This window comes from Syzygium oleosum, unplaced genomic scaffold (assembly GCF_021117445.2).
Source record: "Syzygium oleosum isolate NSW1041296 unplaced genomic scaffold, Sole_v2.1 Sole_v2.13, whole genome shotgun sequence".
NCBI classification, from domain to species: Eukaryota; Viridiplantae; Streptophyta; class Magnoliopsida; order Myrtales; family Myrtaceae; genus Syzygium; species Syzygium oleosum.
The window spans coordinates 733,784-758,113 of NW_026607497.1; the positions used below are offsets into that span (position 1 = coordinate 733,784).

General features: G+C 42.8%; 1 long non-coding RNA gene and 2 pseudogenes across 1 annotated transcript; 2 read left to right on the top strand and 1 right to left on the bottom strand.

Moving 5' to 3' along the window:
• Positions 1-1,930: 1,930 nt before the first annotated feature.
• On the top strand, positions 1,931-5,756 carry LOC115681214 (cytochrome P450 72A397-like; annotated as a pseudogene).
• A 13,326-nt stretch (positions 5,757-19,082) lies between these two features.
• On the top strand, positions 19,083-23,460 carry LOC115665058 (60S ribosomal protein L18a-like protein; annotated as a pseudogene).
• On the bottom strand, positions 19,566-21,465 carry LOC130139659 (uncharacterized). Its single transcript, XR_008817766.1, has 2 exons — positions 21,155-21,465; positions 19,566-19,716 (listed from the first exon to the last, which is right to left on the bottom strand). It is a non-coding gene; the product is annotated as an uncharacterized LOC130139659 (long non-coding RNA).
• Positions 23,461-24,330: the final 870 nt, after the last annotated feature.

Here is a 24,330-nt window from a genome sequence, read left to right on the forward strand (position 1 = left end):
TCATTTTTAGATATCTTAAAATCTGGACTTTTTATATTGAATGATGCTTATCTAGAATTATCGAGGCATTCGTATTAGGCCTACGTTTTATACGACAAAAGAGTAATAACTAACATAATCCTCTGTCCATCATAATCTGGAATGGTCACAATTCGCCCATTTTATGTAGCGAGTAATGCTAGAGGTACCAAAACTCATACACTAAATAGATCTATGAAATTATATAGAAAATAATAAGTGATCATTTAAGTTAGTGGATCCGTTTAAGGACTCTAACATTTTATTTTGCAATAACAAGAAAAAGATGTTTAGTTTTGGTAATAGGGGAGTTTGTCATTTATTATACCAATCGTAGGTGTGACCTAAATTTCAATTTTTCAACAAAAACTTAATTACAAGTTGCAAAATAGATAATGCCTACGGCTAATAATCAAACAAACTCATAATTCTCGTAAGGCTGGCTATGAAAATTAAATCTAAATCCACAAAAAAGAAAGAAAAAAGACTCCTATGCGTTTCTGTTTGCACTGTATGACCTTGCTTCGGATAGAAGACATTAGCTTGCTCGGAGGTCAAGTTCTCAATTTCTTCTTTGACCTTTAATTACTTGGCATGCGATTAGCACCCGAGCACACGTCAGGAGGGTAGAAAAGAGAGAAGAAAAGCAATTATTAATGATCACTTGGACTCAAATTTCTCGTAGATTTTTCAAAAGCTTTTGGGATAAGAATTTTACCATCTAAATTAAGGTTAATGAATTGTTTTGTGTACGTGGATTAGGGGCGTAGGGCTGTACATCTTTGATTCCACTCGTCGCTAAATGCAAACAATTTCATGATTAATTCTCTAAGTTTTGTATATTTACAATTTATGATGCACGGACTTTTTCACCATTTATGCATCAATCCTTTGAAAATCATATTTGTAGATAAATTTGGAAAGACATATGGGCACTCGACAACATCGATTAGCAACATATTAAACACATCGATTAGTAACATATTAAACACGATTTAAGTCAATATTCAATGCAGACACACTCCTAGTCAGAGGCCATGTGGGGAGATGCAACGTGGAAAAAGGCAATTTGATAAAATCGACGAGGATGAGTCTTATGGAAAGAACCATGAAATTACACGAACTTCCGGAATCTCACCTTGTCTAGTGATCGGTTCCATGGCAATCCTTTTTAACCAATAATCAGAAATAAAAGATTGTCTCCAATGGCATGAGGATTTCTTAGAATATGTGTAATATAATAACTTATTTCCAATAATATATTAATATTAACTAAGGAAGTTCAGTAAATATCATGCTAAAAACGTTTTAAGAAAAGCTCTTCTTTATGCGTTTGCAAAACCAAGTTAATTTAACGTATTCAATGCACATATACAATGCATGAACAAGGAACTCGCACGTACAACAATGACTCCATGCCTTTATCTTCGCTTCCATCCCTAGAACGAGCCAAAGTTGCAGCCACAGAGCGAACAAAAGCTAGAAAACAACCGAAACGAAAACCTCGTTCTTTATTGACAACCGTTCAAGTCGATGTTATATGTACGTTGGAAAATAATGAACTGTTTATAATCAAACACTATTGCAAAAAATTATTTATTGGTTACAATGTACAAGTATTTCGAATTTGATACAACACTTGTCAAAGGCTTTTTACACCATCACGATGCACAAAACACGCACCATTTTCAATATTCTGTATTTGATATAAATATGTATGCTATACTCATTCTCTAATTTTGAGCAGTGAATAGTCTTTTGTTCTCTTTATTTTGGATGCCCTTCTCGTTTTCTTTCATTTTCTTTTTCCATTTGTGGTCCCAGTCAAAAAGCTTCTTGGCCAACACACACGCGGCTGTGTATGGGCTATGGCTATGTAAACACGACACCTCACAATCGCCCTCTCCCAACATTATCGAACCATCATATCTCTCTCTCTCTCTCTCAAACACAGACACACAGACCCACATACACACAAATCGATACGCACACAAAGAAGAAAATATGGAGGTTTCAATACAATCAATTGCACTAGCGACGGTTCTGGCCGTCCTGACCACGTGGACATGGAGGGTGGTGAAGTGGGTGTGGCTGAGGCCGAAGAGGCTCGAGAGGCTCCTGAGACAGCAAGGCCTCTCCTGCAAACCCTACACCTTCCTGTTCGGAGACCTCAAGGAGAACTCACGGTTGCTCAAGGAAGCCAATTCCAAGCCCATCGCCGTCTCCGACGACATCAGTCCTCGTGTCTTGCCTTTCTGGCATCAATCCTTCCAAACCTATGGTATGCACATCTTCATAGTATCTATTTGTGTGGCACTTGTGTTTTCTTATTCATTAGCACTCACTTGTTTTCAGACTTTTGGTCGATGCTGTTTTTATGGAGTTTTAGGACATTTGAATTTACTGTCCCTCTCCATTGAAAATTCATGCCTCCCCACTTTGAATTTTGGCGACCAAAGATGTTAATACATCTCAAGTCTTTTAGATAATTGCTTATTTTAATATGCACACAATATGGGCATTTTGCCATAAAAAGCGAACATTAAATAAAGCTTGCATGTGAGAATGTCGTTTAACATTTAAATTCTTACCCGGCCATTTAAAAAGATATTTCAATATAGATCCATGAATGATTGATATGTACAAACGCTAGACTATTTGACTGACGTGACATGGCATATAAATTCAAGTCATACCGATTGAAGAATCATGGAAGTAACGTGTTTTGAGGGAGTTAAAGTCATTGTCAAAGGGCAGAGCCCATCCCATACACAGTAATCGCGATGAGCACACCACACCCATTGATTTCCGGGAATAATTAACAAAAAAAAGTACTAAACATATTCTATCATAAACCGTTTAATTTGATTAATTTAATTTTAAACCTTTTGACAATTTACCAATATAGTCTTTTTAGTCAATTTTGGCAATAAATTACTAATGTGGATGCCAGACATCTGAGATGGCATGGCTAGAACCGACATGAATAATTTTTATAATTTTTACAATTTTTCTGAAATTTTTTCTGTGGCAATGCCCTCGCCAGCCCTAGGCGAGGTGTTTGGGCCCTCGCCTATGGTCGGCGACCTTTGCGGGCCACCGTCGAGGCTTTAGATTGCGGAGGGAAATAAAAAAAAAAGAACAAGGAAAAAGAAAAGAAAAGAAAAGGGGAAAAAGGAAAAAATTCAAAAAAATAAAAAAAATTACAAAAATTATCCATATCAACGCCAGTAGTGTCTCGGGCTAAAAATTTTCCACTAGCGATATGAATTAAATCATGCAATTATATGCATTAAAAAAGAAAAACAGCTGTAAACGTATTTCATTTGGTAATGTGGCTCTTAATTTTCTGGATGCATTGCAGGCAAGGACTCGTTCATGTGGATGGGCCCGACACCGAGAGTGAACATAACGAACCCCGAACAACTGAAGGAGATCTTCTCCAAGATAAACGACTATCCCAAGCCAGCCTCCAATCCCCTGGTGAAGTTGCTCGCGGATGGACTCGTGAACCATGAGGGCGACAAATGGGCTCGGCACCGGAAGATCATCAATCCAGCATTCCACATGGAGAAGTTGAAGGTACATGAAACTATTGTCTGGTCAAATGAATTGCACCACACACATTGATGCCTCGGGATTTTTCTTTTAATTCCTTCTTTGCATTGCTCTGTTGTTCTTGCAGCTTATGTTGCCCGCATTTTATTCAAGTTGCACTGAGATGGTTGGTAGATGGGAAAAATTGGTATCAGTAAACCGATCCTGTGAGATTGACGCGTGGGTCGACCTTCAAAATTTGACCCGTGACGTGATCTCTCGAACGGCATTTGGCAGTAGCTTCGAAGAAGGCAAAAAGATCTTCGAACTTCAGGAGGAACAAGCCCGGCTCGCACTTATAGCCCTTCAATCGGTTTACATCCCCGGCTGGAGGTAGAATCTTTCATCATCCATTAGCTAATTGAATCTAAATGAGCTTCTGACTTACAATCATGGCATTCTAAAAAGTCCAACTATTTGATTCAATGTTTCGCAGGTTTGTGCCAACTAATATGAATAGGAGGATGAAGAAAATAGATAAGGAAGTGCAGGCTCTACTCATGAACATCATTCGCAGACGAGAGAAAGCAATGAAGGCAGGGGTAGGTGCTAGCAATGATCTCCTGGGGCTGTTGCTGGAGTCAAACATGAAAGAGAATATCGGGATGAGCATTCACGACGTGATCGAGGAATGCAAGCTTGTCTAATTCGCCGGACAAGAGACCACTTCGGTCTTGCTGGTTTGGACCATGGTCTTGTTGAGTGTGCACTCGGATTGGCAAGCACGAGCTAGGGAGGAAGTCCTCCAAATCTTTGGAAGCAGAAAACCTGACCTTGACGGGTTAAGCCACCTCAAGATTGTAAGTTCAATGCTCTTTTCCTCTTTTGTTGAGAGCGGGACTCATAATAGGTCCAATATGAAGAGTTCTTCATGAGCAATTTTTATCACATTACACGTGATAATCATTCTACAATTACTAGATGCGCTTTTGCAATCCTTAGTAGACGAAACATTTTTTTAAAAATAATGGTATCCTATGAAGATGAACACGACAATGAATTGACAGGAGCGTTATCTTCGCACCCTTTGATTGAACTTGGATTTCCCTTCAAGACAAGAACCTGATTTTTCGGACCATAGCCTCAAACCCTTTTTACTGGATAAATTAATCTCTATTTCATTCTCTTCGTGGATATTGATTTCGTTGTAGTAGTTAATCTCTGGCATCATAATCATACATAGATGCTCCTACATATACATCTCTACCATATGACTTCTTCTATGGATTTGTCGCGATAAGGTCACAATGATCTTGAATGAGGTCCTGAGGCTATACCCACCGGTGATGGAGCTGGCACGGAGGGTTGACAAGGAAACAAAACTCGGGAAGCTGACCATACCCCGGGGAGTCCAGGTGGCAGTGTCGACTCTCCTCATCCACCATGATAAAGAATTGTGGGGCGAGGATGCTGATGAGTTCAAGCCAGAGAGGTTCGCCGAGGGAGTCTCCAAGGCCACCAAGAACCAAGTCTCCTTTCTCCCATTCGGATGGGGCCCTCGTATATGCATAGGCCAGACTTTTGCTATGATAGAGGCAAAGATGGCGCTCACCATGATACTTCAGAAATTCGCATTTGAGCTCTCTCCATCTTATGCGCATGCTCCTTTCAATGTCATCACCCTCCAGCCACAGTATGGTGCTCAGGTGATCTTGCGCAAGGCAAATTAAAAGTTACAGATCAGGGTGCCGAGTTGTGTAGACAAAAAAGTGCATAGAAATAATGAAACTATACAGCATTTTCCAAGTTTATGCATTTTTGTTTCTTCACTTTTGAGAACAGAAATTTAGTGTTTGTAAACGGAATCAAATGGCCTCTTAACTAAGTGACCGGTTATTTTTAGTTTCATAACAGGAAGCCGCTGGATGTATCTGAATCTTCTTTTTAGAAAAACCCCAGTAGAAGATAAGGCATGCCTTTTTGTTGGAGCTGTGTCTCAGTGCTGCTGCTAATGTTCTGTCTTTTAGTTTTTTTCTTTGTTATTCAGTCAAGTTTGTTTGTCAGGCAGTTAGTTTGTTAGCTATTTTCTAGGAAGTGGAACAAGTCAGTTTTTTGCATGTTTGTGTGTAGTTCTAAAAGGTTCCTATTTTGCTTGTACTTGACAGTTTTCGGAAGTATGAAGTAATAGGTTTTTCATTCTATCTCTCTTTGTAAAAACTAGAAGTTTGTGTGAACTAGCTGAATATATTAGCAATAACAGTGGTATCAGAGCCTCTGTGGGATCTTAAGGGACTGTGAAGTGAGGGTAAGTGAGTGTGAAGACTGCTTCCAATCTGCAAAGAAAAAGCTGATGGAGGCAGGATCAAGTGGATTCTCTGCAATGGCTACTCCAGTCTTTACTGGGGAAAATTATCAAGCTTGGGCTGTCAAGATGACAGCATTCTTGGAGGGTCATGATCTATGGGAGGCTGTGGAGAATGATTATGAGGTTGCTCCACTTCCAAACAATTCGACCTTGAATCAGATAAAGTACCATAAAGAGAGAACCACAAGGAAGGCCAAGGCAAAGTCTTGCCTGTATGCTGCTGTCTCACCCCCTATCTTCACAAGGATCATGAGATGTGATTCTGCAAAGGCAATATGGGATTTCTTAAAGGATGAATACGAGGGAGATGAGAAGGTAAGGAGCATGAAGGTGCTGAATCTCTTGAGGGAGTTTGAGAGACAGCAAATGAGGGATTCAGAGTCAGTGAAGGAATACTTTCATAGGCTAATTGAGATAGCTGAAAAGATCAGAGTCTTAGGGACTGACTTGAAGGATGAAAGGCTGGTTCAGAAGATTCTGGTGTCTCTTCCAGAGAAGTTTGAAGCCACCATAGCCTCTCTAGAAAATACAAGAGACTTAGTGTCACGCCCCAAACCCCCATCGAGCTCGCGACATCCCCTGCTGCGGTTAAATTTGTTGCGACGTCCCAGGAACGTCGCCGACCCAACCCAGACATTAGAGCCACATGCGGAAGCGAATAACAAAACCCCGGACAAATAATGACGACAACGGGGTAGAACAACAGAACAATCCAGCAACCACATATTCATACAACACCAAATATACAAACATCATATTACAGACATAAATACAGACTAACATCACCGTTTAAACAAAAGTTCAAGGGTTTGGTTATCTTAACTTCACTATCGGATAACCCAAGTTATACAACCGCTAAAACACCCTAGGGAAAAACCTAAGGGTCGGCCTCTTTCATTCTGCTTCTGAATTTCTGGCTTGAATCTCTGGAACTCACCTGCAGCTCCACTGGGCACCAACAGCAGCTCCCCGGACTTTCAAAAAAAGAAAAGGCGCACTTCCTGGGTTTAGGGCTGAGGGTCTGAAATTGACAGTTATACAACCGTGAGACGAATCTCAATAAGTGTACAACCCCAAACCCCACGTAGGCACTCACGTACCGCCAGACGAAAACACGCATAACATGCAACGATCAATCAAACTACCAACCACACACGAACCTACCTGGAATCCATCATACACGTTCCTGCACGTTAGACAATAACACAATCAATATACCACAGCAATAAATCACAGACGCGCGCGTCTCAATTATAAGATAAAACCCACTTGGGCACATCCCATACCGTGCCTAGCAGTTTTTACCCCATAATTAAGCATCACATCACGCGATACAAATACACTCGCACACCACTCACACCATGCGTCACTTTCTCAAACCTCGCTCCTCAAGCCAATTCCCGCTCATTCTCAACTCTTCCACCACTACCGCGCCCGCGTAAAACGCATCAGGCCAATGGTCTTCTGACCTCGTCAGGCATTGTCACCCCGTCGGGCCGGGCATCGTCACCTCGTCAGGGACAGCATCGTCCCGCGTAAACGTACACGCCTCAGGACGGAATCCTACACACACTTTCCTTCTACCACCCCCGCGTAAAACACATTAGGCCAACGGTCTTTTGATCACGTCAGGCATCGACACCTCGTCAGGCCGGGCATCGTCACCTCGTCAGGGACGGCATCGTCCCGCGTAACGTACACGCCTCAGGACGGACCTTTCCAACCAAACCACATTTCCATATCCTCGCTCCACTCAAACCACACTTACACACGACCAACAAACACACGGCCAAACATACACATTTCACACACACATTTCACAATTTCTCATCCTCGTCACACGAACACGCTACCCAATCACACATTGTTGGCACGCGAATACAATACGCGAATGCACTACCACACCACCACACTTCACGGCCACACACACGCGACACATGGCCAGTCCGCAATCAGCCTAAGCACAATCCCAAATCAGCCAACAACCACACAGTCATATCACAACACATACGATCAACACACAAACTGGCATTTCTCTACACCCAAACGTTATCAAATCAGTTCAGGCCCTTCACGGTAATTTCACAAAATCTCGAGCCGGGCCTAACAGTACCAACCACACGACAAACAGCACCCCACAGCACCTAAAACCACACATCACAGCCATCAATCAGTCTTTTTCGCCCTCAAAATCACCATATCTCACTCCCGGCTCTTCACGACACTTTCATAAAATTACGAGCCGGTCCTAATGGTACTAACCGCGTATCGAACAGCCACTCACAGCACATCACACGGCATATCACAGCCAGCAAATAGTATTTTCTGCACCCAATTTCATCCCGATCAATCCGCAACATCACAGCCTTAACTCAGCCTCCTAAACCTCGAAATTTCATCGCCAAATCAGTCCACGACAAACCAATTTCCAGCCCTCGATTCAGTCCCGAAATAGCCACAAAAATAGCCCCTAAAACGCCTAAATCGAGTCCTAAATGGGCCTAGAAATACCCGAGGTCCTAAATGACATTTGGGGAAAACACTTACCTAAAAAGCGAGACAGAACGGAGCTGGAACGGTGCGGAACAGAACAGCAGCAGCAGCAGCAGCGGCGTCGCCGGCGTACGGACGCCGACGTACGAACGGCCGTACGGACACTGTACGGATCCGTACGGACGGCGACGTACGGCGAGGCTGGATGTCGTGGCGGCAGCGGCTCGGTCGTTCGAGCTTCGGTGCGGCGGCGGCGAGCTCCGGCGTCCTTTGCCGAGAGAGAAAAAACCAAGAGGGAGAGGGAGAGAACGTGGGAGAGGAGAGAGAGAGAGCTGGTCAGAAATGAGAGGAGAGAGAGAGAGAGAGAGAGAGAGAGAGAGAGAGAGAGAGAGAGAGAGAGAGAGAGAGAGAGTCAGCTGGTCAAATATGACAGCCCCCAAGTGCCACGTGTCGCGATCCTACGCACTTTGACCATTTTACCCTTGATCCGACGGTCTAGGTTTAACCCAATCCAATAATTGAGGGGTAAAATTGTCCAAGGCCCAATAATGCAGCTGAAAAAACCAATAATAATAATCTCAAATAATTTCCCAAAATTCGGAACTGAAACGGGCCCAGGGGCAAAATTGTCATTTTTCCGGTCCCGGGGCGAAATTCCAATTTTTATCCCAATCAACCCCAAATATGCGTGGCCAACATAATATGGCGTCGGAATCACGAAAATAGCTTCTTAAGCCTCCGAAAATCGACTGCAAAGTCCTGAGGATAAGATAATATTATTTTTCACTTCCGAGCCAAAATTCCAATTTTCGTCCGAAACCACTCCAGATATGCATGACCACCCAAAAACGGCATCGGCCTCGAAAAATAACCTCAAACGGCCTCAAAATCCAACATCGGTGTCCATGGGGGCAAAACCGTAATTTTTCCGGTCCCGAACCGAAATCCATTTTTTTGCAGAAATGGGTGGCCCCAAAGTTGGCCAAGCCAAAAACGTCATCGGCCGCTCAAAATTGTCACTTTCAAAATTCTCGATTCCCGGGACCGAATTCTAAGAAATGACTAAAATTGAACAATCGCGATTTTAGCTAATCTCTTGCTAAAGGGTGGCTCCCTGGAATTACGCGCTCTCGACCCGTGACCGACACTAAGTCAAATCACGTTTAAGTTTACTCTTCCCAGGATGACCTCGATTGTCATATAATTGCGAGGGTCTGTCACTAGTGCCCTTCGGACACGATCAATCAAATAGACCGGTCTCGGTTGGCTCAAAACATTCCCTCGTCAATCCATATGGTCGAAGATCAAACCCAGGTCGAGTTCTTTGGTCGTGCGAACTCAATCCCGTAATAGCCTTACCCCTAAGGTTAGCATCCCGAGAATGCGCGGGTCCCGGGTGAGATCTCACTATAGTGCATTGGTCAAATTCATTTCCTAAATCCCGGGAAAAGGATCGAAAATTCAGACTGTTACACTTAGCTGACATAAAGCTTGCAAAATTATTAAGTGCCCTGCAGGCACAGGAGCATAGAAGACTGATGAGAAGAGAAGAGCCTGTAGAGGGTGCACTGCAAGCTAAAGTGAAGTTCAATAATGGAGACAAAGGGAAGAAATGGAATCAGTCCAAAGGAAATGCAGGTGACTCCAAGTTTGCAGCAAAAGAAGGAAGTTCTAGTGGGTCTGTCAAATGGAAGAAGAACAAGAAGCCTTGTCAACACTGTGGTGGAACTAATCATCAGTCCTTTAGATGTTGGAGGAAGCCTGATGCTAAGTGCAGAAGATGTCACAAGGTTGGTCACATAGAAGCTATCTGCAAAGAGAACAATCACCAGCAAGCAGGAGAAGCATAGATAGCAGTGAATGAGACTGAGAAAGAACACTTGTTTGTAGCTTCCTATTCTGGTTCTCCTGTTGAGAATGATGCATGGCTGGTGGATAGGGGCTATACCAATTATATGACTGGCAATTTGAAGCTGTTTAGGAGACTAGACAGGTCAGTCAGGTCCAGAGTCAAAATTGGCAATGGACAGTATATCAAAGTGCAAGGGAAGGGTACAATGGCTATTGAAGGAAATCAGGAGGTGAAGCTGATCAGTGATGTTCTCTTTATGCCAAAAGTTGACCAGAATCTCTTAAGTGTTGGTTAATTAGTTGAGAGGGGCTATAAGGTGAAGTTTGAAAGGAAGGAATGCCTTATTGATAATGCAGATAGCAAAGAAGTGATGAGAATGCCAATGAAGGACAAGTGCTTCCTGTTCAAGCCACAGGAGATGCAACAAATGGCTTTGAAGTGCAAAGAAGAAAATGCAGAGCTATGGCATAAAAGGCTTGGGCATGTTCACAGGAAGAACATGTTGTTTATGCAGAGGAATTGCTTGGCAGATGACTTGCCAAGTTGGGAAGAGGAATTTCCACAGTGCAGAACTTGTCTTCTTGGCAAGCAAGCCAGATTTCCTTTCAAAGGAGGAGGCTGGAGAGCATGTGAGAAGCTGCAATTAGTCCACACAGACTTATGTGGACCTATGTCTGAGTCATCTCTTAGTGGTAGCAGGTATTTCATTACTTTCACAGATGACATGACTAGGAAGAGTTGGATTTACTTTCTGCAAGCCCAGTCTGAAGTTGCTGATGTGTTTGTGAAGTCCAAAGCTTTAGTTGAGAATCAGAGTGGGAAGAAAATCCAAATGCTCAGGTCTGATAATAGTTCTGAGTATACTGCTCACAAATTTAAGTTAAATTGTGAGCAAGTAGGCATTGTGCAGCAGTTCACTGCTCCCTATTCACCTCAACAGAATGGGGTCAGTAAGAGGAAAAACAGAAGCATTATGGAGATGGCCAGATGTATGATGCAGGAGAAGATGTTACCTAAGAAGTTCTAGGCTGAGGCAGCTAATACTGCAGTGTTCTTGTTGAATAGATTGCCCACAAAGGCCTTAGAGAGGTCAACACCTTTTGAAGTTTGGTATGGTGTTAGACCTTCTGTGAAGAATTTGAAGGTTTTTATGTGTTTGTGTTATAGTCATGTTCCTCTGGTTAAGAGGGACAAGCTGGATCAAAGAGCCGAGCCTGGAGTCTTCATTGGGTACGGTCTCCAATCAAAGGCTTACAGGATTTTTCAGCCTATGACAAGGAAGGTGACTGTAAGCAGAGATATTGTTTTTCTAGAGGAAGATGAATGGAATTGGATGGAAGAAAAGAATGTAGGACAATAGCAATCTGCAAAACAACAACTTGCAACAATTGTACAAATTGATGAAGTTGTGGATGGATTGGAAGATACTATGGATGATTTGCCAGTAAGAAGCGCAAGGTCACTTGCTAAAATTTATGAAAGAAACAATGTGGCAGTGCTTGAACCAGCCAACTTTGTGGAAGCTAAGGAGGATCAGAGGTGGATTGCAGCAATGCAAGAGGAGTTGGCAATGATTCAAAAAAACCACACATGGGAGCTTGTTGACAGACCATCTGATAAGAATGTGATTGGGGTTAAGTGGGTGGTCAGAACGAAACTTAATCCTGATGGTTCTGTCAATAAATACAAAGCTAGACGGGTTGTGAAAGGTTATGCTCAGATATGGGGAGTAGACTATTCTGAGACTTTTGCTCCTATTGTAAGACTTGATACAATTAGACTACTATTAGTTGTTGCAGCAGAGAAGGGGTGGCCTATATTTCAGTTAGATGTCAAGTCTGCATTTCTAAATGGAGAGCTTGAGGAGGAGATTTTTGTTGAACAACCTGAAGGTTTCAGTATCAAAGGGCAAGAAGAGAAAGTATACAGATTGAGGAAAGCTCTATATGGACTGAAGCTAGCTCCAAGAGCTTAGTATGGGAAGATAGATAGATACTTGCAGGATTTTGGCTTTGTAAGAAGCTTGAGTGAGTTCACTCTTTATGTCAAGAGGGTGAATCACAGTGTTGTAATTCTGTCACTCTATGTGTAGATGATTTGTTGGTGACAGGGAATGATGTGGAACTGATAGAGAGGGTGAAGAAAGGTCTGTTTGCAGTTTTTGAGATGTCAGACTTGGGAAAGACGGCTTATTTCCTGGGCTTGGAAATCAAACAAGCTTCACATGAGATCTTCATCTGCCAAACAAAAAAAATACATGAAGGAAATTCTGAAGAAGTTTCAAATGGAAGATTGTAGAAGTGTAAGCACTCCTATGGCTGCTAAGGAGAAGCTGCAGAAGAATGATGGAACAGATGCAGTAGATGCTTCTATGTAAAGAAGCTTGATTGGATGTCTCATGTATCTTACAGCAACTAGACTAGATATTCTATTTGCTGTGAGTGTTCTATCCAGGTTCATGAGTAGTCCCAGTTAGTTACATTTGGTTGTTGCAAAAAGGGTCTTGAGATACCTTAAAGGAACATTGTTCTTTGGTGTGAAGTTTAGGAAAGGCCAGAAGTTTAAGTTGCAGGGCTTTTCTGATAGTGACTGGGTTGGCTCGGTGGATGACATGAAGAGTACATCTGGGTACTGCTTCACACTTGGTTCTGCTTGTTTCTCCTGGTGTTCCAAAAAGCAGGAGATTGTAGCTCAGTCCACTGCAGAGGCTGAGTTTATAGCAGCTACTGCAGCTGCAAATCAAGCTTTGTGGCTGAAAAAGATAATGAAGGATCTGTGGTTGAATTCTGGTGATTGCATTGAAGTTTATGTGGACAATCAGGCTGCATTAGCAATTTCACAAAATCCAGTTTTCCATGGCAAAACCAAGCATTTTAAGGTCAAATTCTTCTTTCTGCGTGAAGTGCAACAAAGTGGTGAAGTTAAGTTGGTCTATTATAGATCAGAAGATTAGCTTGCAGACATGTTCACAAAGCCACTTCAGGCTGGAAGATTTGAGCTGTTAAGAGAGAAAATAGGAGTTTGCAGCAGCAACTGATCCAAGGAGGAGTTTGTTGGAGCTGCGTCTCAGTGCTGCTGCTGATGTTCTGTCTTTCAGTTTTTTTCTTTGTTATTCAGTCAAGTTAGTTTGTTAGGCAGTTAGTTTGTTAGCTATTTTCTAGGAAGTGGAACAAGTTAGTTTTTTGCACGTTTGTGTGTAGTTCTAAAAGGTTCCTATTTTGCTTGTACTTGACAGTTTTCGGAAGTATGAAGTAATAGGTTTTTCATTCTATCTCTCTCTGTAAAAACTAGAAGTTTGTGTGAACTAGCTGAATATATCAGCAATAACACTTTTCTTAGTGCTATAATAAACCCATTTATTTCTATTCCGATACTGATCAGGCCAATGACCAGTAAAAATGGCATTTTATTAGCCCCCTTCTTCATATGTAAACGTACACCGGAAGATATTTCTCCACAAATGAGATGAAAAGACCATAGCGGCTTTATTTGTGCAAGAGACATTTCTCCAACTGCTTGGTCCAAAGCTAATAGAGCTATTGCCGCAGTTTTTTTGGGTGAGTTTTGGAATTCTTTGCCTTTAAACTAGGGCATTGGGGCAAAGAAACTTGAGTCGAAGAGCTTTTATTAAAAGCAAAAAGTGCTTTAATGTGTTAAATATTCGATACAAAGCAACATTTTAGACTCAAACCACTACCCTTACCACCTTGTCTTAGTTTCAAGTTGTTTTCTAACCTTCATTCATTAATAGCCAAATTAGTGCCTATCGAATCACACATGGATGTAGCATTGGATTAATTCGGGAAAGCTCGAGTAAAGAAGTAACAGGGCAATTCCTCCTTAAGCCCTTGTGACATCAACAAACAAGATTTGTATGGAATGTCCTGCTCTTTTTGCCAATAAACTTTGAGGCCTCATATGAGAATGGAATGCTGTTACTACACCCTGCTCTTCCTACACCGGTAATACTTGTGTGGAGTAACAATTGGTGATAGGGAAAAAATCCGGCCTGTAGCTTTCCCCACCCGCTCTTCAACGGGTGGTGCTATGTGATCCGGGACGGTTTGGTTCCCTAGGACTGTGGCTATTCCAAGAAAAAGTTAAGCCAATCAGAATCCTCGCAATTGCAAGCAGCATAAGATGGGTTTAAAGGAATCCTTGTCCATGAAGGGGGCTTGTCATAGTTGGGTGCTCCTCTGATCTATATTCTCTATAATGGACTTTGCTTTAGGTCGACAGCTCCCGTCCCATTAGTCACTTGAATGCTTCTACTTCCATCTCGTTGCTGCACTAAACACTAACTTTCTATCCGCGGCCCATCTAGTTAGTTAAACTATAATTGCCATAAGCTCCTGCGCTTGTTCAGCTACGTACTCTCTGGCCGCCTTGCTATTAGGTAGGAGCAGCTTTCCTTTTGATGAGTATATTTTGTAGAGGAGGCCATCACAAGCTCTAACATCTGAAGTGCACTCAATCTGGTCTTTGCACGAAAAAAGAGGGGGCACTCTCCTCTTAAGTGGGTATAATCCTTCTATTCATTGCCTACTCTTCCTTCTGAGGGGACGCCTGCTGAGGAATGCTGAGCAATAAGGTCATCTGTTAGTCGATTTCCCGCAAGTGAGGGTGAGGCGCTTTCCCCCGTACGCCTTTGAAAGTGCTTCCCCAGGTCTACCCCATTTGATTCCTACATCTACCTGGTACACAAATTCTTATATGTCATCCCAAGCACTACCTATATATCATGTTCCCACGGGTGCGTCATGTCTTGCCGTTGAAGTTGGCAGGGAAACTATATGGAAAGGGAGAGAGGGCAAGGGAATCCGATGGTGCTTTCTTTTGAGTGAAGACGGCATTAAAGAAAAATTGAAAAAATTAGAGAAGTAGTCTCTTTCCGCCACCAGGCATGGGGGCAACGTGATCCCCGGTGAGGTAGCGCAAGGATTGGGCGACACTCAGCGAGGCCTGTCATGAGTTGCTCAACCTAGGTGAGGCTAGGTCGCGTACCCCCTACTAGCCACTCACCTGGGGTGGTCGGCACCCCCACAAGACTTCGCCTGGGGTGCCCCGACAAGGCTCGCCTAGTCAGCGACCTAGGCAGTATCTACCTCGTGTAACCATCGACGAGAGGCTCACTTGGGGTTGTAAGACTCTAGCTCGGCGGTGCCGGGGTCAGGTGACTCCAGGTTGGTCTTGCCAGTGTGGTGGTTGGGACCTCGCCACCACTGCCCTCTCTCCCTGTGGACTTTTCTGCAAGTTGAAGAAAAAGACAATAATGATATGAGGATTATGAAAATTTTCTAGGTAAACCGGAGATGAAGTTTATTAATTTATGAAAGTTGCTTTTCTTAAAAATCCCAATCCCAAAATAAGACGGTTGCCTTGAGTTTTGAGCATATTCAAAGCAAAATTTTGACTCAAGGGCTTTTAAAAATGTGTTACTAGATATTGAAACTTCGGCTCTAAGAGTTTTTGGGGCATTGAGCCACATTGAGCTCGAATTTACTGAAAACTTAGAATCTATATGGTACAATTGAAATTTAAGCCATTAAAAATTAAGTAATGAATATTAAATCCGATCATTTTATGTGCTATAAATCAAAATAAAATATCATTTTATAATAGCTGAAAAAATAGGATTGAATGATATCTTTTTTCTTCCCTTATACAGAGTTATGTTTATTAATTGTTGGCAAGCTTTTCACAATATGCTACTTGAGACTTAATCTATCAAGTTATGGTCTTGGGGATGTGCTAGTGTGCATCAATTTTGGGGGAGTATTTTGGCAATGCCATGAAAGTCACGGTCCTGCACTACTTAAGGATTCTAGAATAACTTGCTTGACATGTAATGAGATTCAATCCTAATCGAACAGACATTCTTCCGGAAGGCAAACATTAGGTGATAAGGTGTCGTCAAACCACTTCTTAAAAAGTGTCATCTAACTACGTCCGCCATTTTTGCTGGTGGGGCTCAACAATCTATGCCATAATGCCATCGCGTGCACTGCCGTGGATTCATGATGTCGCATGATCTTAATCAGATAGCACATAAAACGTACATGATGACGTTTGGGGGGACAGCGGTCAATGTTCTAGATAACTCACTCGATGCGACCCCTCTCTTGCCCGCCACAAGACAAAAATCATGCGTCAGCGCTAATCTCACTCCATTTCATGTTTCATATCCATTTGGTGAGCCATCTCAAAAAAAGGATTTTGTTAACACCCTTGAGAAAGCTTGTTAATTTTGAATGGTCACAATTCGACCATGTTTTGTGACCGAGTAATGGTAGAGATACCAAAACTCATATAGTAAATAGATTTATGTTACACGGCAAATGATAAGTGACTTTTTAAGTTAGTGGATCCATTTAAGCACCCTAACATTTTGTTGAACATTAATAAGAAAAAAGATTGTTATGTTTTGGTAACAGGGAGTTTGTCATTTATTATACTAATGGTATGTGTTGTAGCTAGTAGGTATCACCTAGAGGGGGGGGTGAATAGGTGATTCGAACGATTTTAATGAATTTAACGTTGAAATAAATAATGATCAGTAAAGTCTGAATAATGTTCAGATTCTGAATGTGCTAGTATGCAGTGTAAACAATATAATGAGATTAGGGATAGAGAGAATTGCACAAAAGAAATTATAGTGGTTCGGCTTAGATCAAGCCTACATCCACTCTCTCACGCTGACAACGTACTGGCTAGATTCCACTATGTGATCAAAGGAATTATAAGATTTGAGTGATATCACTCGGTGAATGATAGAACTCTCTATTTCACACAATCACTTTTACAGAGTATCTCTCAAAATCTCAGTATTTAGCTCAGGAAAGACAAGTAGTAGAATTGGAATAAGCTTAGACTTTGGATTGTTGATTCTTGATTTCGTTCTTTTCCCTTCTGCTCCTCATTAGTCTCCTTTTATACTCCTCCACTTCAAAACTAGCCGTTGGACAGTCTTCAGAGGATCATCTTCCAATCTTCACCTTGGACAGATTTGTATAAAATGGATTGAGTAGCCGTTGGTTGACAAAATCCGAATCCCACTGAATCTGATCGCCCATATAACCATAATCTTGGTTTCCATAAGTAGAGTTTTATCCGTTGTGGTATATACTTGTCATAAAGTTTGATTGTCAATCAATTAGGCTGAGATTGAGTCAATCAAAACTTTCATTTTGTGAAATTCACGCCAGATCACTAGCTGTTATGTTTTGTTCTGAAAAATTTTGAGTCTGAAGAATTTCTGGTTCTTGCTTTTCGTTCAGAAACAAAGTCAGCGTAGGTCTTTAGTTTAGAATGAGTCCTTCAAAATTAGAGTTTGAAGATCTCTGACACCTTAAGAAAAAGACTGAGTGTATATTTCAGTAGAGTCTGAACTTCTTGTTCTCAACCTTGTAGAGTCTGAAGATTTCCTTCTGAACCTCGTAAAGTCTGAGTATCCAGAAGGTTAAGCTCTCTTGAAGTATTAAAGTTGCTACTTCCAGAGTATATACACCTGGATCAAAATACTTCAGAGTACATATCAGATTTACAAGATTATTATGGATAGTTTTGTCAACTTCAAAATCTGTTTAGGAAATTTACTCAACAGTATGTATAACGTAACGTAACTTTCAAGTTTTCAACAAACAACCTTAATTACAAGTCACAAAATAGACAATTGCTTCGGCTAATAATTGGACAAACTCATTATTTTGGTAAGGCTGGCTACGAAAATTAAATCTAAATCCACATAAAAGGAAAAAAAGATTCCTATGTAGTTCTCTTTGCAATTTATGTGCTTGCTTCGGATAGAAGACACTAGTTTGCTTGGATGTCGAGTTCTCGATTTCTTCTCCTCCTCCTCACTATTACCATCATGGGCATCACACCGTTCCGGGTACAAAGTCGCTCCTTTTAGAATCGCTTGCAAGCAGAGTTAACTTTAGCATGTAAAGTTTTGAAAGGGGTGTCGGTGAAAGTTTGATACAGGGATCTTATTTTCGTTGGTCCTGGAATTTGGTCGCGGTGCATTGGAATTTCTGTGTGATCATGATGGAATGTTTCTAGGAATCTTGGGATTCTGATTTTGTTTTATGAACTGCCAATATGTTCGCCTTTGCTGATTCATTTTGGCATGGAATGATGTTTTAATTGATTTAGTTTATCCAGTGGGTTTAGTTTCTTGGCGAAAGGTTTAGCATCCTCATCTTTGAGACATTGGATGTATGGGGTGCGGGAAGAGGAGTTCATGAAGGTGTTGAAATTAAGTGAAATTAATTGGACCAGCGCGTTTATCCTCATTTTGGTTGACTAGCTTTGAATGTGGCTTCTTTAGGGGTCAATCATGCTCATACAGAGAATCATATGTTTTGCCTGATGTGTTGTTCCACGGTTCTCGGGGTTTGAGTTAAGTCAGATAAAGTGTGTACCCAGTGGAGTCTTGAGTAAAATGATGTCTACTCATTATAAATATGGCTCGGCTTATATGTTCACCTTGCTACTATGCTGATCATAGTATGCTCTAGGTCATGCGATATCTTATTATGAAGTCGTGAATGTTCTGTTGCGTTTCCAGTTGGTGCATTACATCTAGATAGAAGCAGCACAATCATAGCTGCACAGCTAAAGAGGAAGATAAGTAATTTTAACCGGTAAATACAGTGACCAACTGGGTTTACTTCACTATAGCTTGAAAAGATTCTGTAGGACTTGAAAATTGGAGAATGTGTCTCTATAGCCTTTTCTCCTTAGTCCTCTTTCCACCTTTCTTGAATAGATAACTTACTGGAACAATGAGGACTAAGTACGCCCATATTCATGATTTTACCGATTGCCCTGATGAATCAAAAAAGATTTATGATCTTCGCTCTGTATGCTTTGCAACCTTTTTTTGGGGGAATTTCATTTCTCAGCAACTTTTTTCAGGTTATGCTGTTGCTGAAGGAAGACCAGTAAGAGAATCACGGATGCCTTGCTGTGGTATTGGAGTTGGATGGTTCCTGTAAGTTCTTTTCTTTACTCGTGGGTTGGATTTCATGTTTTGGTGAGCACATAGTCAATTGCAAAACAAGATGAAGTCAGCAATGTCTATGACTACAAGGACTGCATGACAGTTCTTGAGCCTGGATGTCACGCCCCGAATCCTACGATGTGCGAACATCCCTCCAAGGTCCATTACAAGTGCGACGTCCCAGGACACGTCGCCGACCCAACGCCCAACACAGAGATTAAAGCACACGCGGAAGCAATACAATGCCCGAACAGTTTTGAAACAAATGGCCAAGGATAGCCACTCAGCAAACAACATGAATAATTACACTTGCGTTGATACTGGGCACCAGACACAATATTCAACTACAGCCCATGCTCAAAAATCAAAAGCAGTTCAAGGCCACTACAACTAGCCGGGGCTCCTCCCAAAACACTTCGGTACGCCTGCCATCCTCAAGGCTGGGGTCTGAAAATGTGGTTTAAACACACATGAGAATAATCTCAGTGAGTAATTCCCTAAACCTAAACTAGGCTAACGTGCACCTCCAGAGGGTAAATAAAACACATAAATCACTGAACCAGTATAACAATCAATATAAGTTTACCCGGGCCCATAGCCCAATTCACTACTCCGCCATGCAGGTTAGACTTTTAATATCATTATAAAACATATGCGAGTAAATCGACCCGAAGGCCACGACCCTGAGGCCAACAACAGTTAAGCCGACCCGAAGGCCACAGTTTGTCCCGACCCGAAGGCCCGACCCGAAGGCCACAGTTTATCCCGACCTGAAGGCCCGACTCGAAGGCCACAGTTTATTCCGACCCGAAGGCCACAGTTTATCTCGACCCGAAAGCCCGACCCGAAGGCCACGGTTTATTCCGACCCGAAGGCCCGACCCGAAGGCCACAGTTTATCTCGACCCGAAGGCCCGACCCGAAGGCCACAGTTTATTCCGACCCGAAGGCCCGACCCGAAGGCCACAGTTTATAAACTGGCCCGTCATGTATACCAATGCACTCAGTTTCGGCTAATGGCAAGGCATGATATGCGATTCATATGCCCGAGAATCCAAAGTCAATTTCCCAGGCCAAGATGCCAGACACAATTATTCACAAATTTGACAATTTCAAGGCATTAACGGCATGTACAATCTACTCCATTTTTGCCCCAAATAAACCGGCACTTATTCCTCACATTTACTCCAATTCAATTCAATAAGCCCAAGGCCCGCCAAGCTATTCCATTCTTAGTACCGCTAGACATGCGACATGGCATCATACAATCACATTCAAGTCACGTTTAATTTAGCATCGTCTCGGGTGATCATTGTTTCCTAAGCCGTTCACCCTAAAATCTCGAATAAACAATTATGGCCCGAATCCTCCCGATACTAAACCAGCCATGAACGGTCCGTCTTAGGCGCTCAATTCACTTTCAATTCATCACATTAGGCTCCCCAATTTACTACGAAAAACAACTACTACTCGGCCTACACAAACTAACCCCCAAATTGATCGCGCCTTGTCCGATTCAAACCCGATATGGACAGCCACTAAATCGATCGTGCCGGGCCATTTAATAACCTCAAAATGTCCCATTAGACTCCCCAAGATACCATTTTAATCAACCACCATAATGCCAATTAAGGCGCGCACTAGAATCCGCATTCTAGACTCGAACTTCCCCAAACTTGGGCTATTCCATTCCAAACCTGACCAGCCATCTCTCGGCACTTACATAGCCGCGAAACCTCATCAAACGGTCACTATAATTCACCAAATCAGCCGTGACATCAACCCCTACCATCCTTTGCACAATAACCCCTAAATTACCCTAATTTAACCCCTAAACTTGTCTAGAAATGCAAATAATCCTAATTAGGGTTTAGGGTCAAACTCACCGGGTGTCCTAAGCTTCAAACCGAGCCGAACACGCGGCAATGGCGGCTGGACAGCGGCGACGCCTCGCTGGAACAGTAACGGCAGCGGCGGTTCCGGCGAACGGCGCGAGCCTAGGCGGAGGGGTGGCTGGTCGCGGCGGTCGGGAGAGAGAGAGGACGGACTGGTGAGGCTGGTGAGGCGTGGGGTGGTGGTTCCCGGCGACGGCACCGGCGGCGGCGACGGCTCCTCCGGTGAGGTGCTCCCCACGGCCAAACAAGAGAAAGAGAGGGGGAGTGATGGTTGTGGGTGGAAGGGCTGCCGGCTGAGGAGAGGGGGACGGCGGCCCACGGTCGGCGCGACGCACGGTCGAGCTGGCCGGCGACGGCGCGGCACGCGGCGGCCAGGCTGAGGCGGAGGGCAGCGGCGACGGCTTGCTGTCACGCGCGCGTGAGGGAGAGAAAGGGAACGGTCGGGGCGGCGGCTGGTGGTCAACGCGACGGCGGCGACTGGCGGAGCAGCGTCGGGCGGAGGCGGAGGGCGGCCGAGCGGCGGACGGCGACTGGGCAGAACGGAGCAGAACCAGTCGCGGGCGAAGAAGGAGGAAGAAGAAGAAGAACAGAGGAAGAAAGGAAAAAGAAAGAAAGAAAAGAAAAGAAGAGAGAGAGAGGGTAGGTGGGGGTGGGTGTTAGAGGGGACGTCTGCAGAGGGGGGGGGGAGACGCGCGCGGGGTCAGAGGGAGAGAGAGAGGAAATAAAAGAAAATATTTGAACATTCAAATATTATTTGCAATTCGATGGCCCAAATTAAAAATCGAAAATGGTCTACCGGTCCAAAATAAGCCTCGCACATAAAAAGGGACAAAGGCTAAATTAATTAGACCAAATTATAATGGGGGAGGTCTACTAGTCCAAATTCGCACGTGGTCAAAAACTCCCCTTTTTCCATCATTCCTGACAATCTCAACATTGGTTACCATAATATTGACACCGTCCAATTTATTTGTCCCGAAACTCCCGGAAATCGACTGTCAAGTTCGGGATCCAAATAACGACCAAATTTGATCGAGTGCGATTCTAGCGAAATCTCTAATTTAAAATGATAACCGGGAGTGATCAGTTCCCAGGCGAGATTTTACTATAAGCACACTGACAATTTACGCGTTTTATAAATCCCAAAAATGGGCCGAAATTCGGGATGTCACACTGGATGTAGCAGATTCTTATGCTTCATGAGTTCAACATCTTTATCTTTTGTGATGCTTATTGGTACCTGGCCTTTAAGTTTGAGACCAGAGAAATACCATATGATGGTTCTTTAATGAAATCTGAGGCTTGTATTCATGAAAATTTCGATCTTTTTATGATCATCAGCTAATTAGGGATGTCTGCTTTGTCAAAGGTTTACCATTGGCTTCTTCCTTGGTGCCATCCCTTGGTACATTGGCCTACTTATTCTTCTCTGCGGAAGGATAGACTACCGGGAAAAGCCTGGATATATTGCTTGTACAATCGCTGTGAGTCTCTCTATGTCTTCTGTCACAAAGCTAGCTACATTTGCTTGTTTGTTTCTTCCAGGTATTGCATATGTTCACGCCCCCGCCCTCTGTTGCGTGCTCATGCACTCGGGTGTGCGTACTTGCATGTATACTTGTCTGCCAATACTGTACTCTGTAGAATTAATATTGTCATTCATCTTAGTAAGTACCTCTTCCAAAAGAGCAGTTCGGTAATCCATCACATAAATTATTGACTTCTCTCCCTAGTCCAAAAACTTAGCTCACGTGCAACTGTATATTTGGTTCTTTCTGTCCCAAATATACCATGTAACATCTTGACTGAGGAAGCCTTGACTGTCTTCCAGCTTATCTATGTCTGGCCCTCTAATAACTTCTTATTCCTGACAATGCCTTTGTTAGTTTACCCTCCAAAATGAAATCCATGTCCCCCGTTGATATGGAACTTCAGGAACTGCAAAGTAGATGCTTTGCTATATGGTTTTTCTTGAGTAGGGAAAAAGTTCGTCCTGCACATTCCTGCATCTAGATCTTTCACGATCTTACACATCTCTAAACCTCATTTATGAGCCTGACCTGCTTTTCTCTACATCTCTCTCTTATATATACATGTTCAATTCATTTTACGACAGAAAAAAATTTAAAATTCCTTAAATATCCATGTGCAGGCAATTCTGGCAACAATTGCAATTGTCCTTGGCGTCACGAGAGAAGCTGATGATTGGTAACATCATAGCAAATGGGATAGCTCATGCGATCTAGCTGTTGACTACATGAACAAATGGGGCCATCATGTTATTGACCATAATTTATCACAACCTGTCACGCCCCGTACCCCACGAAGCGCGCATCTCACCTAAGATCGTAATGGTGCGACGTCCCCAGGTAACGTCACCGACCCAGCATCCAACGCACAGAGACCAATGCACATGCAGAAGCAACGTATATATATATATTATATACACCCGTACAATATACAAGACAACCAAGGATAACATATCACTGGAATTTAGCAGGAATTAAAACATTTTACATTACTGCAGAAATTTATACAATATCCATTACAAGAAAAGCAACTAGAAGACAAACTGAGCAACGGCCATTGACAAAAAGGATGGTGGCCCGGGGATACTAGACTAAGGCGGGGCTTGGTCAAAAAGCTACGACATGCATAGACACAGTCTTCTCGATGAACTGAGGAATCCCAAAACGGATTGGCGCCTCTGCCATCCTCACTGCCGGGGATCTGAAAAGTCGATTTCCAACAACCGTGAGATGAATCTCAGCAAGTAAATAACCCCTAAACCTAAACTAGGCTAACATGCACCTCCAGTCAGGCAAATTAAACACACAAAACAATGTACCATCAAATCAAAATAATTGCCCTAGGCTCGTGGCTCAAATCATTTATACCACAGCCCTGCAGGTTAGGCATTTGTTATCAATATTCACGTGCAAACTATTGAACACACATACGAATAATGATCTCGGCACACGCTTGCCATTTTCATGAATCAAACAATTATTCCGACCAGAAGGCCAACAAATATTCCGACCCAAAGGCCACGACCTAAAGGCCAACAATTATTCCGACCCGAAGGCCAACAAATATACCGACCCGAAGGCCCGACCCGAAGGCCATTTTCAGTAATAAATCGATCCATAGGCACGGCCCGAAGGCCA